Source organism: Berghia stephanieae, chromosome 1 (genome assembly GCF_034508935.2).
Source record: "Berghia stephanieae isolate SIO BIC M18660-M18661 chromosome 1, UCSD_Bste_1.3, whole genome shotgun sequence".
NCBI classification, from domain to species: Eukaryota; Metazoa; Mollusca; class Gastropoda; order Nudibranchia; family Aeolidiidae; genus Berghia; species Berghia stephanieae.
In genome coordinates, this window is record NC_088360.1 from 110,116,432 (window position 1) to 110,130,573 (window position 14,142).

Consider the following 14,142-nt stretch of genomic DNA (forward strand, 5'->3'; position numbering starts at 1 on the left):
AAATAGACATATTCATCCCATCTTCTCCAATATTATTTAGGTGTGTTCACTAACGGAGGTTGAACCACCTACTCTCTCTCTCTCTATCTCTCTCTCTATATCTCTCTCTCACTCTCTCTCTCCCTCTCTCTTTCTGTCTTTATCTATCTATCTATCAATCTATCTATCTATCTATCTATCTATCTATCTATCTATCTATCTATCTGTCTTTCTATCTATCTATCTATCTATCTATCTATCTATCTATCTGTCTATATATCTATCTATTTATTCTCTCTCTCTCTCTCTCTCTCTCTCTCTCTCTCTCTCTCTCTCTCTTTGCTTACTAAGTTTTGATATTGTGAGCCGTAAGACTTCATTCTAAGTTCCTTTTTTTATTTTACAGGCACAGTTTAATTTGTCTTTTTGTCTTATGACAATTCATGTATCATGCACGCTCTAACATCAACCAGTATCGAATTGCAATATTGGTACTGATGATGGCAAAAGTGTTAAAATTGATGACAACACTGATAATATGGGTTTGAATATAGCAACAGTGTTGATATTGGTATTGATGACTGTAACAGTGTTGATGTTGTTATTAATGGTCGATACAGTGATGATAGTGGTATTGATTATGGCATCAGTTATATCCTTTTTGATGTAAACAAAATAATATATTGAGATAATAATAAATACTAAAGTACTGCTATTAATATTGAGCATTGTATGTATCAAAAATAAAAAATAAATTAGCTTTTTTAAGACGCAGTATCAAATAAACGTGTTCATAGCTCTTTACAAGACGTGTCTGGCCAACAGCAACACTTAAGAAGTAGGACGGGACATGAGGCCGACATTTCAAATGTTTTTAGACAGAGAGCACGCTGTTTATGGCCAGGTTCTTATTTTACAGATGCATTCGGTGAGAGAATGTGAGTAAAGATTATTTTCCAAGGATTCAACTATGCGATGAACAGATCTCGAACCCAGAACCTTCCGATCCGAAAACCAGTGTCATACCACAAGAACACATCGCCACACAAGTCATATTAAATTACATGTTTAATTGATTAAAACCGTTGTGATTCCCATTCTATTCAAATAGATTATCATGTTCATCCCATCTATTCCTCTATTCCGTAGGTGTGTTCATACAACAGTATTGCTATTGATATTGAGTATTGAATTCTGGGGTAACCATTGATTGTAGTGTCCGTGCCATTAAGAGTACCATAAAAGAAAGAATACAATTGATTGATACTTAGAGTCTGTTAGTCACACATCGATAGGAGAAAGAAACAACAAAGATTAGACCTTTGAGTAAATATAGTTAAAGTATTTTTCTCCGTCTTTTACAGGCACTGTTAAATTTGTTATTTTGTCTTATGACAATTCATGTGTCTTGTATGTGTCACAGTAAAGGTTGTTCACAATTATCTTATTAAATTTCATTTTATTAAGAACTGAATTCATCTCACTCCAGTTATATTTCGGTAGGCTCAGATAAACTTTACCTTCTAATATTAGATCGTCTTTCCTTTTATAGCCGTCCCTCGAATTAATTTCTAATTAGTGAATACTTTTCGTTCTACATTCTGTCACGTAGCCACTTATTATACAAGCTGATAGGTCTAACATTCTACACTCACTTCTCTCTATAATCTATGCCGGACGCCCAGCAGCCCCATTCCTCATATACATTTGAAGATTTTTATCTTTTGGTGCTTTGTGGATATTTTATCTCTACCATCAAGACGCCGGAGCTTTTACCTTTGACTGTGTAATCCTCAACTCTTTAAGGATCAAACCTGAGCCCGCTGTCGAAGAAATATCTAAATAACACCTTCCCAACTGCCTGGAAGTGGAACATTACAAGCCTGAGCCCGTTGTCGGAGGAATATATAATCCACGCCTTTCAACTGCTTGCAAACGTAACCTTACGAACCTGACATTATATCATCATAAGTTACGTAATATATTCACATTTCTATTTGTAACTACCACAATCACTATTCATCTCTTTAAATTAAATTTCATCTTTCTTTTTATTTCATCTAAAACAAATCGATAATTGTTTTTCATTTATCGTAACTAGTAAATTCTGGGGCCTCATTCTACATATCTTTATGCATAGTCGAGTAGCTCTTTACTCACTTGAGACCATTACAGTACGCTCTAACATCAACCAGTATCGAATTTCAGTATTGGCAAAAGTGTTGAAATTGATGACAACAGTGATAATATTGGTATTGAATATGGCAACAGTGTTGATATTGGTATTGGTGACAGTAACAGTGTTGATGTTGATATTGATGGTGGTAACAGTGTTGATGTTGATATTGATGGTAGCAACAGTGTTGATAGTGGTTTTGATTATGGCAAGTGTTAATATCCGTTTCGATGGAAATTAAATAATAGATATAGATACTAATAAATAGAAACGTATTGCTATTGATTTTGAGTATTGAATTCTGGGGTAACGATAGAGAGTAGTGTCGGTGCCATTTAGCGTACCATAAAAGAGAGAATATAATTGATTGATACTTACCCGCTGTCTGTCACACATGGATCGGAGAAAGAAACAACAAAGGTTAGACCTTTCAGTAAATATAGTTGAAGTATTTTGCTTTACATGAATTGCATAATTAGACCAAAAAAAACTTGATATGTTTTTTAGTGGAATATACAATAATCGTGCTCAAATCGCTATATAAGGTGTCCCCAGTCATCAACTTCACTGAATGAGTAGGAAGAGAAATGACGCCAGTTAGGAGTTATTACAATGTCGAACACAGACAAATCTGTTAAAGGCCAGATACCCATTTTACACCTGAATTGGGTGAGAGATTGTGACTAAAGGCTTTTTACAAAGGACTCAAATATGCGCTGAACGAGGCTCGAAATTATGACCTTCCGATCCGAAAACGAATGTCATACCATATTGCCCCATAACGCACAAGTCGTATTAATTACATGTTTAAATGTTTTAAAATCGCTGTGTAGAACCACCTACTCTCTCTCTCTCTCTCTCTCTCTCTCTCTATCTATCTCTCTCTTTCTCTCTCTCTATCTCTCTCTTTCTCTCTCTCTATTTCTTTCTTGCTCTATCACTATCTCATTATCTATCTATCTATCTTTATATATATATATATATATATATATATATATATATATATATATATATATAATATCCATCTATCCCTCTAGCTATCTATCCATCTATCTATCTTTCTTTCTCTGTATCTATATATCGTTCTATATATCTATCCAGCTCTATCTAGCTCTCTCTATATCTATCTATATCTATCTCTCTACATATCCATCTGTCTATCTATCTATCTATCTATCTATCTATCTATCTATCTATCTATCTATCAATTTGTCTACCTATCTATATATCAATATCTCTATCTCCATCTATTTATCTGTCTATCTATCTATCTAACTATATATCTATATATCTATTTATTTATTAATCTCTATCTCTAATTACTTACTTTGATATTGTGACCCTTCAGACATCATTCTAATTTTTTTTTTTTTTTACAGGCACTGTTTAATTTGTCTTTTTGTCTAATGACAGTTCATGTATCTTGTATTCTCTGAACCAACCCGTATCGAATTGCAATATTGGTACTGATGATGGCAAAAGTGTTGAAATTGATGACAACAGTGATAATATTGGTATTGAATATAGCAACAGTGTTGATATTGGCATTGATGACGGTAACATTGTTGATGTTGATATTTATGGTGGTAACAGTGTTGATAGTGGTATTGATTATGGCATGTGTTAATATCGTTTTTGGTGGAAATAAAATAAAAGAGAGAGATAATAATAAATGCAACATTATTGATATTGATAAAGAGTATTTAATTCAGTGGTAACCATAGACAGTTATGTCGATGCCATTAAGCGTACCATAAAGAAAGAATATAATTAATTGATTAATAATTACAATCTGTTAATCGCACATGGATAGGAGAAAGAAACAACAAAGATTAGAACTTTGAGTAAATATAGTTAAAGTATTTTGCTTTGCATAATTTTGTCTAATGACAATTAATGTATCTCGTATGCTCTAACACCAAAGCGTATCGAATTGCAATATTGGTACTGATGATGGCAAAAGTGTTGAAATTGATGACAACACGGATAATATTGGTATTGAATATAGCAACAGTGTTGATATTGGTATTGATGACGGTAACAGTGTTGATGTTGATATTAATGGTGGTGGTGGTAACAGTGTTGATAGTGGTATTGATTATGGCAGGTGTTAATATCGTTTTCGATGGAAACAAAATAATAGATATAGATAATAATGAATACAACAGAATTGCTATTGATATTGAGTATTTAATTCTGGGGTAACCATAGATAGTATTATCGGTGCCATTAAGCGTACCATAAAGAAAGAATATAATTGATTGATACTTACCGGCTGTTAGTTACACATGGTTAGGAGAAAGAAACAACAAAGATTAGACCTTTGAGTTAATGTAGTTAAAGTATTTTTCTGAGTAACGATTGTATAAAAACACAAAACACGTGATCTGTTGTATAGCAGAATATACACTAAACGTGATCAAAGCGTTTTACAGCGTGTCCCCAGTCACCGGCTTCACTGAACGAGTAGGACGAGACATGAAGACAGTTAGGGGTATTTACAATATTTTCCGACAGAAACAAATCTGTTAGCGTCAAGATACTCCTTTTACACTTGAGATGGGTGAGAGAATGTGAGTAGATATTTTTGCAATGTCCCAACTATGCGCTGAACGGGGCTGGACCCCAGGACCTTCTGATTCAAAAGCGAATGCTATAAAACAAGACCCCATAACGCACAAATCGTATTAATTACATGTTTGATTGTTTTCAACCCGTTGTGTATCTCATTCTATTAAATTAAATTAACATGTCTATCCCACCGCCTCAATATTATTTAGGTGTGGTCACTTACAGAAGTTAAACTACCTAGTCTCTCTCTCTCTCTCTCTCTCTCTCTCTCTCTCTCTCTCTCTCTCTCTCTCTCTCTAACTATCTATCTATCTACCCATTTATCTATCTATCTATCTATCTATCTATCTATCTTTCTGTCTATTTATCTATATCTCTCTTTTCTTCCTAAATTTTGATATTGTGAGCCGTGAGACATCATTCCAATGTGCATTTTTTGCATTTACAGGCCCAGTTTAATTTGCCTTTTTGTCTTATGATAATTTAGGTATCTTGTACGCTCTATCTCCAACCCTCATCGTATTGCAGATGATGGCAAAAGTGTTGAAATTGATGACAACAGTGATAAAATTGGGATTGAATATGGCAACAGTGTTGATATTGGTATTGATGACGGTAACAATGTTGATGTTGATATTGATGGTGGTAACCGTGTTGGTAGCGTCAATATACTCATTTTACACTACTTGGGTGAGAGAATAGGAGTAAAGATTTTTTCCCAGGGACTCAACTATGCGCTGAACAAGGCCGTAACCGAGAACTTTCCGATCTTAAAGCGAATATCATATCACAAGACTCCAAAACGCACAATTCTTATTAATTACACGTTTGATTGTTTTAAAACCGTTGTGTATCTCATTCCATTAAATTAAAGTAACATGCTCACCCTATCTTCAACAATATTATCTAGGTGTGTTCACTAACGGAGGTTGAACCACCTACTCTCTCTCTCTCTCTCTCTCTCTCTCTCTCTCTCTCTCTCTCTCTCTCTCTCGCTCTCCTTCTCTGTCTCTCTTTCTCTCTATATATCTATCTATCTATCTATCTATCTATCTATCTATCTATCTATCTATCTATCTATCTATCTATATATCTCGCTATATATCTATCTGTCTATCTATTTGTCTATTTATCTATCTATCTATTTATTTATACCTATATTAGTCCTTTCAGTAAATATAGTTAAAGTATTTTTCTTTACATCAATTGTATAAAAACACACAAATATTGACATGTTGTATGGCGGAATATACACTAAACGTGCTCAAATCGCTATATAAGGTGTCCCCAGTCATCAACTTCACAGAATGAGTAGGAAGGATGTAGACTGACTCCAACATTGTGGTGAATATTTAAATTATATATATATATATATATATATATATATATATATATATATATATATATATATATATATATATATATATATATATATGTATATATATATATATATATATATATATATATGTATATATATACATAAATATATATATATTTATATATGTCCATGTATCTATCTATCTTTATATCTATCCATCCATCTATCTATCTATCTATCTATTTATCTATTTATCTATATCTCTCTTTGCTTTCTAAATTTTCATATTGTGAGCCATGACCCATCATTCCAACGTGCTTTTATTTCTTTTACAGTCCCTGTTTAATTTGTCTTTTTGTCGTATGACAATTCGTGTATCTTGTACGTTCTAACATCAAGCCGTATTTGAATATGGCAACAATATTGATATTGGTATTGATGACTCTAAGAGTGTTGAGGTTGATATTGATGGTGGTAACACTGTTGATTGTGGTATTGATGGTAGCAACAGTGTTGATCGTGGTTTTGATTATGGCAAGTGTTAATATCGATTTTGATGGAAACAAAATAATAGATGAAGATAACAATAAATATAACAGTATTGCCATTGACATTGAGTATTGAATTCTTGGGCAACTATAGATAGTAATGTCGTTGCCATTAAGCGTACCATACAATAAAGAATATAATTGACCGATACTTACACGCTGTTAGTCACACATGGATAGGATAAAGAAACAACAAAGATTAGTCCTTTCAGTAAATATAGTTAAAGTATTTTTCTTTACATCAATTGTATAAAAACACACAAAAAGTTGACCTGTTGTATAGCGGAATATACACTAAACGTGCTCATATCGCTATATAAGGTGTCCCCAGTAATCAACTTTACAGAAAGAGTAGGAAGGATGTAGACTGACTCCAACATTGTGGTAAATATTAAAATTATATATATATATATATGTCCACATATCTATCTCTCTTTCTATCTATCCAACCATCTATACATGGTGTCGAAACTGAACTCATATCGATTCCAAGTATGGTAAATTCTTCCTTATATTTCTCCGTTCTGGCTTTCAGCCATCGATGGGCCCATACTATGTCTGCAGTGCTTCTATTTTTTCTAAACCCACTTTGTGAATGTGAAAGATATTCCTCTACCTTTTCTCTAATTCTGTTGAGCGTGATTGTGCTTAAAACATTTCTTAGTGTGGACAATAAAACGATTGGTCGCAAATTTTCTAAAGGGCCTTTTTTTTATTTGGTTTGTTTAGCAGAATGAGTTTGCCACTTCCATGATTGAGAACTTGTTTTGTCTTAAATATCCTATTATACATATCAGCTAGTATTCGCATGCCTTCGTCGTCAAGACATTTTGGTTCTTCTGGTCTAACACCATCTAGACCTGGCGATCTGTTGTTATTGAGCTTTTGTATAGCTTCACTTATTTCTTGAGGCGTTATAGGCGTTTCAAGCTCTGAATTGGTAGACTCGAATGGTTCCACTTCTTGAATACCCTTGTATTTCCCAGTCTAGTACACGCTTATAGTGTTTATAATTTCTTAATCATTACATAAGGTCTTATTACATTTATCTTTGATTGACTTACTTGACTTAGATGCCTTTCGCGTCTCGACCGAAAGATCGGGTCGCCTTGGCTGTTTCCAGTATTTCCTGTGTGAGGTGTCTCCAATATTGCCGGTCCGCTGCTAGGGTTCTCAGATTTTCAAGGTCCCTTCCGTTATGAGACTAATGCTTTGTCCACGTGTTGTGAGGTTTTTGTTTAGGATCACAGGGAGTGTTGTGATCGGTCTTTCTCTGAAAAGGTTCCCGTGTTTTTGGAAATATCCCGACATGGCTTGGTTAGCTGGTATGTTTTTGTCCCTGCGTAGTATGTGACCGAAAAGTTGCCATCGTTGTTGTAAAATGTCAAAGGAGATTGGTCTTTCTTTTGTGATCTTATAGAGTGATTCATTTGAGATATTTTTTGGGTATTTGATGTCCAGTACCCTTCTTAGCTGTGTGCGATGGAAGGCATCCAGATGTTCTTCTTCGGATTTTGTCAACGCTCAAGTGCCGCAGTTATACAGAAGTACCGGTTTTACAAGAGCACGGTACAGTTTCAGTTTGGTATTTCTCTTTATTTTGTCACCTCTGATCCATACATTGGTGAGTTTACTGAGTGCGGCGTTTGATAGCTGTTTTCTTCTTTGTACATCCTCGGTGCCTCCAATTAGTGAGCCGACTTTCTTGTTCTTTTCCATTCCTCTTTGTTCCTCGATATTGTTGTAAATTCGGTTTTATTGGCATTGACTTGGAGGTTATATTTCATGAGGGTATTTTGTATGATGTCTATATTTGCTGGTGTTGATCCAATAAAATCGACATCGTCTGCATAGGCGATGTCTCTAGGGATTGCATTCTCAATATGAGTCGTTGGTTTTGGAATGACTTTTCAAACTTCTTTCAGAGCGTGTTCTATGTATTTTGTGAACAGAATCGGGCTCAGACTATCTCTTTGGGGGGTCCCGATGTTACTTTCGAACTGCGTCTGTTTTGTGGCCCCGTATATCCTTGGTTGTATCTTTGTGTTGCTGAGGAGAAATCGGATTATTCCGAGCTCGTCTTCGTCTACTATGTCTGTTAATATCTCCAAAAGTTTTCCTCTTATAATCTTTGATTATAAGTCTACAATGTGTGTTTCTGTCGTTTGATTGTATTCGCCGTTTTGAACATTTTCATACTGTCACTCGTACTATATATTTCTGTCATAATCTCGTCTATTGTCTTTTTGTGACTATCTATTGACTGAGATTAAATTTTATGCATAATTTCATTTCTTTGTCTCTTCATTTTATTCTCTGCAGCCGTATTTGAGCAGCCGTACATATATATATATATATATATACAGATATATATATACAGAGAGAGAGAGAGAGAGAGAGAGAGAGAGAGAGAGAGAGAGAGAGAGAGAGCGACAATGAGATGAAGAAATGAGTTGGAATGTAAACCAAGATCAAAGTTATATAAATCAAGCATAGGATAGAGGGATGGGAAAGGGTGGTGGGGTGTTATTAAAGAATACACTTTCTGCTCTCTCTCTCTCTCTCTCTCTCTCTCTCTCTCTCTCTCTCCCTCTCTCTCCCTCTCTCTCTCTCTCGCTCTCTTTCTCTCTTTCTTTCTATTTTTCTCTTGCACCCTCGATATAATTTTTATTTTAAAAAATATCTTAACGGGACGGGTATGGGGTCAATGATAACACTATCGCAGTCTAGCATTCTTTAATAAAACCTCTTCCTCCCCCCCCCCCTCCCTCCCTCCGTCACCCTATCTTGTGATTGATCTATATAGTTTTGATCTTTGTTTACATTTCATCTCATTACTTTATCTCTCTCTCTCTCTCTCTCTCTCTCTCTCTCTCTCTCTCTCTCTCTTTATCTATATATCTATCTCTCCGTCCCTTGCACACACACACACACACACACACATACTTACGCACACACAAACATATTTTTACCTATAATGTTCTAACTATAATGCCAATATAATATAACATTTTTTTTCTTGTGTATCTAAAGAAGGCCGAAGGACGAACCGTCAATTACTTTGTGTGGTAGTTTTTTATAAGAGTCCTTTTTACTCCCTTTCTGTTACAATAGAGTTTATTGATTCATTGAAACACGTCTAGATTTCGATAACTGCAACATTCCCCAGGAGAAAAAGTGGCACTAGTTCTTCACCAACCATTGAAGCCATTCGGCCATGCAATTCAAGTGGATAACGACGCCTTTAGTACAGAGTCTACAATAGAAGAGGACCTCCCTCGACTCATTTGTTTCCACTGGGTATTGTGTGTTTTTGTTACTTTGATATTTTAATAGCACTGTTTATCTCTTTTCATAACCTACATAAGTTTTGGTATTCACAAAAATGTATTAAAGTTTAAAAGAGCAATAAATCAATAACATGTACAGTAAAATAAACGAGTAAAAATGACAATTATAAATATCACAACACAGACTTTGTTTATTTATATTTCATTCACTAGTAAAAAGCCCGCAATTTCGCGGGGAAAGAACTTTTTTCATTCGATATTGTACCCACCATCATTTAATGAGGGAAGATTAGTAAACAACGTTGTCTGTGTAACTTGGTAATCCTCTGTTAATTTTTCTGTGTGGCCCAACATGAAGTGTAAGCCACTATAGTCTCTGACCCGTGATACAGCAACATACAGTTGTCCGTGTGTGAAAACAGGTTGTGGTAAGAAAATCAACTGCGAAAATAAACCTGAAGTAGCAGTTGTGAGCAGAGTTGAAAGACGATCCTGAGAACTTACCTTAGAGTATAGTAGTACAGTACTCTGATGATCATATTTTGATTGTTGATTGGTAAAATTGAGAGTTTGCTCATAATTCAAAACTAAGTAATTTACACTGATCTAACTTACATGAAAAAAATGGGTGTTTTGAACACTTTAATCCTGAGGTCAAATGAAAATCTGAAGCAGACTTGAACAGTATCAAGTATTTCATCATAATATGTATACTTTTGGTTTGTTCGGGCTAGAAGCTAGACAGATAAAATTGACAGTTTGCCGATAACGTGTAACTAAATATTTCCCAGGGCAATAATTATCACATCGATGGCATAAAAACGACAGTAATATTAGCAGTAATATTAGTTGATGTTATTAATCGGTGAAAATTATTTAAAATTTCTGTAAATCCGAATAGCTTAGTGTGATCAAGTGAATAATATCATTATGAAGCCACGATTTGCTTAAAAAAGCCAATCGGACAGCTCCTCGCTCAGGAATTTCTGTAATTGATGTTTATACTGGACAGATAAAGTTGAGGGTGTGGCCATTAGTTAAACCTGGGTATTATCCACCCGAAACCATCACGTTGAAAGCATCAAAGGGGAAATAATAATACTTGATGTCATAAATAGATGAAAACTGTTGAAAACCTAGTGTAGATCTTTATTCCTTAAAGTAATTAAGTGAATACATTAAAAGCCAAACTGACAACTTTCTACAGTGTCAAAATTGGTTGTTTTTTAGAGTGTTAGTGTCGTCGGTACATATTTTATGATATCTGTTTGACTCAACAAACTTTCACACTGACTTTAAATTTTAAAAAGAAATCAAGTTATCTGTTTATCGATCTGTAAAAAATACATTTCTAAAATTCAAATCTTTTAGTAGAGTTGTGCGCCATATAATTTTTTTAATTGACTTATTGAAATGGCGCAATGTTCTCCATAAGCTATATTTTTTAAAGAAAGGATATAATAAATAATTGGCTTGAGATTGCCACTCATAATCGCATGCCAGTTCAAATTGGTTCGATTCGTTCTTCCGTTACGTCGCTCTATATTTGCCATTCATTCATTCATCTGTAAGGCCTTTTATATATTAACTGAGGCAATATATTTAACAATATATATATATATATATATATATATATATATATATATATATATATATATATATAGGGTCTAGTGGTATCACACTCGCTTTCGGATCGGAGGTCCTGGGTTCGAGCCTCGCGCTCGGCGCATAGTTGAATACGGAAAAGGCTCTTTACTCACATTCTCTCACCGTACTCAGGTTTAGAATGAGTACCTGGCCGTAAACAGCGTTGTCTTTGTCCAAAAAAATTGTAATATCGCCTAACAGGCGTCATGTCCCGTCGTACATGTTAAACGTAGCTGTTGGCCAGGGACCCCTTGTAAAGCACTTTGAGTACATTTAGTGGGTATTGCTCTATATAAAGCTCAATATATATATATATATATATATATATATAATATATATATATATATATATATATATATATATATATATATATATATATATATTCCTTTTAGCAGCTCCCAACAATATCCAGATTTTTTGATTATTTTTATTTCATTTTAAAAACCAACACATGTTAGATTGTCGTCTTTACCAACGTTAAGTTGCAATTGATTCTGCCAGGCTTTTGAGAAGCATCAAATCACGTGATGTGATCTCTGATATCATCTATCATTGGTGATTATTTTCAAAGGATTTTACATTAAATGGCACATACTCCGATTACCTAAACACTTCAAAGTTTCATAGTTGTAAACAGACGAATGCATGAAAACTCTTAGGCTTATTTTTAAATGGATGAACATCTGATTACACAATATGTTGTGCAGAATGTTTGTTTAGCATCAGATTTATATAGTCGGATATAGAAGTTCAATGATCGTGTTTTTTTTTAAGATCCTAAATTTGTCTTTCCCACTAATTCATGACAGTTGCTGTTTTAAAGTTGTGTGAATTCGACCAATTCCTTTCTGATAAGGGCCGTCCTTTCGTGTTCACGATGTATTGTTACCTCAAAAGGTTGCGTTCAATATAGAGATAGTAATGATCAATAGTTTTCTTCTATTTCATATCTATTGATATTTAATGATATGAAGGTCTAAAGTAAAATATACGATTCTTTCATTTCTTTCGATTTATTAAACGAGATATTTGTATCATGCCCAATAACACTACGAGCTTGCGAGTATGTGTTATTGCACGATAAAATTATAACCAGTTTAATAAATACAAAGAAATGAAAGAATACGGTTTTTCCACCTCTTCCAGTAAGATTCATAGTTATTTCGTGACTATATGTATGGTAGATCTAGTAGCACTTTGATTCGCCATAATCAATAGTATTCTCCAATTCTTGAATGACAATTTGACCTAAAAACTAAAAACGTTGGATTTGTATTCATGCGCACCGACATATTATCTATTTTAATTGCCATTCAGCTTCCTTTTACACCTTATTTCCCACCAATAAAATGTGCGATAATATTCTGCAGTCTATGAACACATTATTTATTCAACGCATTCAAAGCATTATTCAACGATTACCTATTTAATAGGAAATGATAGGGTTTTCCAAAAATAAATAAAGGGGGGGGGGGTCGTGGTGGGACACTATGTCTTATGATTGACATACTTTAATTTACATTTTAATTTCAGTCAGCTTGCCAATACAAATTATATCGGATTCGGATCATAGAATTTCCATACATAACCTCCCCCCCCCCACCTCCCCCCCCCCCCCCCCCCACCCCCTTTTCCTACAATGTTTTGTAAATTAACCGTGCGTAAAAATGATAACATTTTTTTTAATTGGAGGAAAAATACTTTTACAATACGATAAGTAAAATGTATGTGAAGGTATTCTTTTCATGAAATTCAAAGCCTTTAAAAATAGAAATGTGGGTCACTCGTCGGCTTATAGGGGAGGCCTTGTAATCGGGTAGCTGTGAATATTAAATAGGCAGTCCTGGACCAATTCATGGGAGGTCCTTTGGCAATGCCGAATCTCCACCAGCCACCCATGATAGGGTTACATCACCACTGCCTTGTGGGTAGATCTTGGCAGACCAAAGTCAAAGGGAGCACATCCTAACACAAAAGCAGGACAACAGCGGAACCTCTCGACCTAAAGGCTCAAATAGCCCGGACAGGCGTAACTGCCAAACCCGAAAATGGAGCGACACGCAAACACCTCCACAAATCAAACCATTTCCATTCTACCCAGACAGCGAATTTGATTCTAGGACAAATTAGTTTTACACCATAGAAAGTTATTGTTACCATCAATGCGCTTTCAGAAATGTCTATCAGCAATGCTAGTGTAAGGTAAGTTTCCTTCTTTTTGTCTCCACTCCAATCCGTTTTCTGTCATTATTCATGACAAGACATTTTGTTGAGATATTTCATTTGAGGTAGGAAGACAAATGTGTACAGTCCCATTATTCTAGTCTTTGTCAAGGATCCAAGTCCATCCAGGCCTTTTAGCGATAAGAGATGTGCTTCAGAGCCATTAGGTCCGTGGAGCCTATGGCGTGAAACGGATAATAGCGATTAACTGCAATCCTTTGGATAGGACGCAAGTCTATCGTAAAGTTAGGTAGACAGGGGGGTCAGAATAAAAAATCTCGACTGCACCCGGGATCGATCTCGGTCCCTTTGAATGAGAAGTGCTGTATTCATCTTGCGATATAATTTATATACTCAAATATACACGAGAATTGCTAAAGGTCAACACAA